Genomic DNA, 6,650 nt, shown 5'->3' on the forward strand with positions numbered 1-6,650 from the left:
AGTAGCCAACGGCTTTGCTTATAGGGTCAAGAAATATTCTGGGTATGACGTCAATGGATACCGTTTTCGCACAACACACTACGACCAAAGTCGGCCCAATCGGAAAACAACGTGTTCTGGAGTCTTTACGCCGGGGCTTGACAATGTCGATTATTTTGGACGAATTGAAGAAATATATGAGCTCAATTTTTATGGTTCCAAACCTCTTACTCCAGTGATATTCAAATGTCATTGGTTTGACCCTCAAGTGACGAGACGGACACATTCTAATCTTGGGATAGTCGAAATTCGACAAGATTCCACCTTAGCAGGAGACGATGTCTATATCGTGGCCCAACAGGCCACACAAGTGTATTATCTCCCATATGCGTGTCAAACGAAAGAACATCTTAAGGGTTGGGATGTTGTGTATAAGGTATCGCCGCATGGGAGGTTACCTGTTCCTAACGATGAAGATTACAACTTAGACCCGGACACATATGATGGAGAGTTCTTCCAAGAAGATGGGCTAGAAGGGCGATTTGAGATAGACTTAACAGAAGCTATCGGAATGGACGTAGATATTGAAATGGTTGTTGATGAGGAGGATGATGAGGTGCAAAATGATAATGACTTAGTAATCCTTGAAGGCAATGATGAGGTTGCGTCTTCCAATGGTGTTGAGATTGAAATGCTTGATAGTGATGATGAGAGTTTTGATCCGGCTAACCCCGACACATATGAAGATTATTTTTAATCGATGTAATGCTATATGACTTTTTATTTCGCACCTATTTTTAAATACATCTTTTTATATGTGCTTATTTGTTTACTCTTAATTGCAGGTTGTTGGACAAATATGGTGGGCGGTTTCCTGAGGAGGAGGAGGGGGAGGAGGAGTAGGACGGCGGACGATGCAGAGCAGGCAGCGCAGCAGCACGAGGCAGAGCAGGCAGCGCAGCAGCAGCCGGCGCCTCAGGACGACGACGACCAGCAGGACGACGACGACCAGCAGCAGGACGCCTCAGGTTCAGGCGGCTCTAGTTCGAGGAGCATCTACCTGCGAGGCCCCGCGAGTCTCCCGCCGCGTCCCATACTTCGGGACAGACGGCCGTTGATTCGGCCGGAAGGGGAGAGGTATGTAACTTTATGTTCTTCATTCTTGTTCATATTATGTGTTCAAAATCATAATATAAACTAATACTTTTTATTTATCACTTGGACAGGTCTTGGACGGTTTTGGATTATGCTGGGGGTCATCGTCGCCCCCCCAACAACATCCTCGGCCTGCTGTGCAGGGAACACTTCCCTGGACTTGTGGAGTACGCCGGAGTGACGGGCCCAGCCTTCACCTTCGACCACTACGCCGTCGCCCCCGATGCAGTAGACCGGGACGGCAGGGAATTCAATAACAAGGCGGAGCGGGTGAAGCAAGAGCTGTGGGTAAGTCTTAGTATAATATAAAATATGTCGCATTCGTTGCAAATTCTTGAAATAATGTATGGATACATCGTTTTTGTATGCAGGATTTCTTCAGATGCGATGCTGGATATGAGGCTAGGGCGGAAGTGGTGGCCACCACGTGCTGTAAGAAGCTCGTCGTGGACATGCACTATGAGGCCCGCATCCAGGCCATCATCACCTACCACGGCTCCGTCCTTGGGGAGAAGGTGACCAAACCTCAAGCCCGAACCATGTCGTTGACCAGGGAGCAGTACCTGCAGGTAAAGTCATGCATGTTTGGTACCAGTACTCCATGCATGAATTTTATTTTATCTTCTGATATGCACTTTATGTGTTTACTTTGCAGGTGATTCCACATTGGTGCGCCGCACATCCTCTCTGCTGGGAGCAGATGGTGGATAGGTGGTGTTCGGCTGAGTGGGACGAGGTGCACACAGCTAGCCGGGAACGGCGTTTGCAGATGCAAGGGCCCTCGCACCACCAAGGCAGCCGGAGCCTGGGCCAATATGTCGAAGCATGGGTACGCCACCTTTTTATTTCGATATATAGCACTAAGTTAGATATTATTTCTAACTATCTCGTTGGTTTTCGTTGCAGTCGGCGTCACATGGTGGCAGGCCTTGTTCCACCTTCTCGGCCTATGCTATGGCCCATAAGGGTAAGGCGACGTCCGACGTCACCTACAACCCGGATGACGGGCCCGAGGCCTACACCAACCCCGCCGTCTACAGCCGCCTCCATGACTACACCGCCATGGCGCAGGAGGTCCATGGCCCAGACTATGATCCGAGCACCGAGCCTATCGACCCCGATGTGCTCATGAGGGTCGGAGGAGGCAAGAGACATGGGCGGTACTGGATTGCCGACGGGGCAATCGACTCGTCCTCCACTCCCACTCTGTCTCAGGTGAGAGCAAGGAGCACTGGCTCGAGCCCAGCCATTCGACCTCGGCACGACAGCTCACAGCATCGCATTTCACAACTCGAGGTTAGTGCTTCTGTAACTCGTCCTTCCTTTAGTTATATACCTAGTCTTTGAGTTACTATAACGTTGGCTTGTAATATTACAGACCCAACTAGAAGAGATGGAGGCGAGGATAATGGCGGAGCGGGCGGTGGCTGATCAGAGGATGGCGGAGATGTTCCAGTACATGCAGAGCCTTGGCGCCGCACAGGGCATCGCTCCGCCACCTCCATTGTTCCCCCTAGTTGACCCTACTCTCTTCCACACTCCTGTGAGTACCAAAATTGTAGTTAGATGTTTGTAATGCATCTGGTATAACACATGCTATCTCTTCTTTGTGCAGGGCCAATCTGGGGCGGCATCCAACAACCCTCCGGAAGGGTTCAGCCCAACGCAACCCCGGCCAAACCGCCCACCTCCATGAGTCGTTGTTTTAGACTTCACAACTTATGTATAATACTTATGTTTCTGTTTGATACTTATGTGAGAGCTTGCGACATTTGAGACTTATGTTTGTGTTTAATACTTGTGTTGAACACTTATGTTTGTGGTCACGGTTTTATGTTTGTGTTGGCTATTTATGTCTGTGATGATATCTGTGATGTATATATGTGATATATATGTGATATCTTCTGTTTGTGTGGATGGAAAACAAAAATCAAATAAAAAAGGTACATACTGGTCACTTTGCCGAGTGTAACACTCGGCAAAGAGGCTGTTTGCCGAGTGTCTGGGTTATAACACTCGGCAAAGAGCACAGACCTGGGCACCGGCTTAGGTTCTTTGCCGAGTGTTATGTCGCTGGCACTCGGCAAAGAGGTCGGCTTTGCCGAGTGCCTATTGGGGCACTCGGCAAAGAGCCTGACATGGGGACCCTCCCTGGCGGGCTCTTTGCCGAGTGTCCCAACTGGCACTCGGCAAAGAGGTCGGCTTTGCCGAGTGCTTACGGGCAGACACTCGGCAAAGATATCTTCGTTGCCGAGTGTCACCGTTGACACTCGGCAAATCCGCCGTCTCCGTCAACCGGCGCCGTAACGGTCGCTTTTCTTTGCCGAGTGCTCCCTGACACTCGGCAAAGATATTTGCCGAGTGTCCGAGAAAAAGTACTCGGCAAAGAAGTCTTTGCCGATGCACTGTTTACCGAGCCTTCTTTGCCGAGTGTTACACTCGGCAAAGCCTTTGCCGAGTGTTTTTAAGGCTTCGCCGAGTGCTACCGGCACTCGGCGAAGCTATTGATTCCGGTAGTGCCTATCACCGGTTCACCACCCGAGCCCATCTCCTTGCACACACCGCCGCCCCATCCCGGTCCTCATCGGCGAGATCCTCTCCCTCCTCCACCTCGGCTTCGCGCGCGTCGCCACCCCCCATCCCCTCACGCGAGCCGCCCCACCATCTCGGTCCTCGTCGGCGATATCCTCTCCCTCCTCCACCTCGGCTCCGCGCCGTTGTCGGCTCTTGCTCTCACCTCCTTCCATTCCCCTGAAACGCAAAGCGGAGTCTAGATTGCAGTTCCTTCGGCCCATTCGGCAATGGCGGCCGCACCGGCAGCCGCATGCCCCGCGCCCGCCCCGCGCCAAACCCCGCGACTCCGCGCACGACCTCAAGCCGGCAATGGCGGCCGCACCCTGTTCAAATCTGGCGATACCATGGTTACGCCCGCCTCCTCCTCTACGGCGCTCGACTGCCCCTGCCCCATGGTTACGCCAGCCTCCCTCTCTGCGGCGCTCAACTGCCCCTGCCCCATTCCTCGTCCACGCACCCCGACCCCAATCCCCGCATCCCCCTCCGCACCCCGTCTTGCAGGTCGCGATGCCCGCGCCTGACCGTGATCCCCCTTGACCACCGTCGGTTTCCATCACATGAGGAGCTCGGCGACCCGCGCCCGCTTCTTCACCGACGACTCAGGGACAGCCACCGCCCTGTCATTCGCACCCCCCTTATGTCCTCCTCCCCACCAGCATAGCCGCACCCCCTCTCCCCCCCTCGTCGCGTCCCGCCTCAGCTGATGGATGGGTGGGATAGCGAGGCCGTGGTGTACGCACACCGCGCGCCGGAGCTGGTGCGGCGATGAGCTCCACGGCCGTTCTGCCCACACCCTCGCGTGCTTCACCTCGCTGCACCCCGCCACGACACGCCTACATTGGCACCCACAGGGCGTGCGACCCCGACCCCGCCATGCCCTTAGCGCACCACCTCCTCGTCCTCCTTGGCCCCACCATGCCCTTATCCTACCACCGATGCGGTAGGGGGCTCTGAGAGGCTGAAGATCCTTGTCGGGTATTCATCGACGCGGTGCAGGTGAGCAATGACAAGGTGTCAAAGGTGCTCGGTGGGATGGATTCATAGCAACATGCATAGATCGACCAGTCCATCGTGGACTTGGAAAAGGCACGCCACAAGGTGGAACACTCAGAGATCATTTTCCTTTTTCTCTCCCCTGTAGCTTTTTGTTCCTGTCAAACCCATGTTGTACACAAACAATTGATGACTCAATACGCTCAAGCAATTATTTACAATGGGTATAGTCAATATAGGGGCAATGGGATACTGATTATTTCAGTTTTATTTGACTATGTGGAAATAATTATGTTCTTTTCACTGAATTTGTGTTTCCACTTACCGGTACTGCCTAAACTTTTTTCTATCTTGGTTTTGTTCCTTTATTTCGGGCAAATAGATTTTATCCAAATGAAATAGATATGATATTGTGCGAAATGCAGGCTGAGCTTGGTGGAAATGCTATGCTGGCTGTGTAAACTATAGCTTGCAAAGCTGGTGCTTCTAAAAAAGAGTTGTTGCTTTTCTTCTAAAATCATCATGATTTGATAAATATGTCATGCCACCGCACATAATTCTTATTCTCAGATCATTGGACACTTGTTGCTGTGCAGGTTCCACTCTACAAGCATATAGCTGATCTTGTTGGCAAAATAAAACTGTTACTTTTAGCCGACTGGAAAATCAATTACCCAAGTAGAGATGTTTTTTTGCTTATCTTAGGATGTGGAAGGATCATGCTGCCTTTTCACAATTTCTGTGCCCTTGCTTTTGAATCTTCAGTTGTCAGGCCGGAACCTTTTGGTCATAACACGATTCTTGAGTTTCATGTGTATGCATAAGAATTCTTTTAGTAAGCTTTCAATGGAGTTATTATGGGCCAGCGACCAACAACACAATCGAACATGTTGGAAATCCCCATACTTTTGAAGTCATCCTGAGCATCGCGACCTGCAAGACGGGGTGCGGAGGGGGAGGCAGGGATTGGGGTCGGGGTGCGTGGACGAGGAACGGGGCAGGGGCAGTCGAGCGCCGTAGAGAGGGAGGCTGGCGTAACCATGGGGCAGGGGCAGTCGAGCGCCGCAGAGGAGGAGGCGGGCGTAACCATGGTATCGCCAGATTTGAATAGGGTGCGGCCGCCATTGCCGGCTTGAGGTCGTGCGCGGAGTCGCTGGGTTTGGCGCGGGGCGGGCGCGGGGCATGCGGCTGCCGGTGCGGCCGCCATTGCCGAATGGGCCGAAGGAACTGCAATCTAGACTCCGCTTTGCGTTTCAGGGGAATGGAAGGAGGTGAGAGCAAGAGCCGGCAGCGGCGCGGAGCCGAGGTGGAGGAGGGAGATGATATCGTCGACGAGGACCGAGATGGTGGGGCGGCTCGTGAGGGGATGGGGGGTGGCGACGCGCGCGAAGCAGAGGTGGAGGAGGGAGAGGATCTCGCCGATGAGGACCGGGATGGGGCGGCGGTGTGTGCAAGGAGATGGGCTCGGGTGGTGAACTGGTGATAGGGGAGCGGTTTCACCTGCGCGATGGGAATGGCAGAACAGAACCGGGAATGAGAATGGAAGAACGTGAATGGTAGGGAATGGCAGAACAGGGAATGGGCAGCCTACCCCTTACTAACTTAATAAGTAGTAGAGATGTGGGCACCTCGTGCTACTACGACTTCACCCTTCACGCTGCCACTATGGGCCCGCCCCATGCACCCCGCCTCGGCGCCGTGCCCTGTGGACCTTCAACGCTTGCGCAGCTACTACGACTGCCTTCCTATTTTATAAATTTTCATTAAAAATATAGGATACACCATTAAGTCACCCAAATATACTATACCTTAGACTAGTGTCCTATCCATATTTTCTACATCATTCTCAACATTTTCTTTCCTAATGATGCAATTTACTTTTTAAAATATATGATTTAGAGATTAACTGTTGGGTATAATTTATTTTTAGTTCCTAAACACTTTAAATA

This window comes from Zea mays, chromosome 4, assembly GCF_902167145.1.
Source record: "Zea mays cultivar B73 chromosome 4, Zm-B73-REFERENCE-NAM-5.0, whole genome shotgun sequence".
NCBI lineage: Eukaryota > Viridiplantae > Streptophyta > Magnoliopsida > Poales > Poaceae > Zea > Zea mays.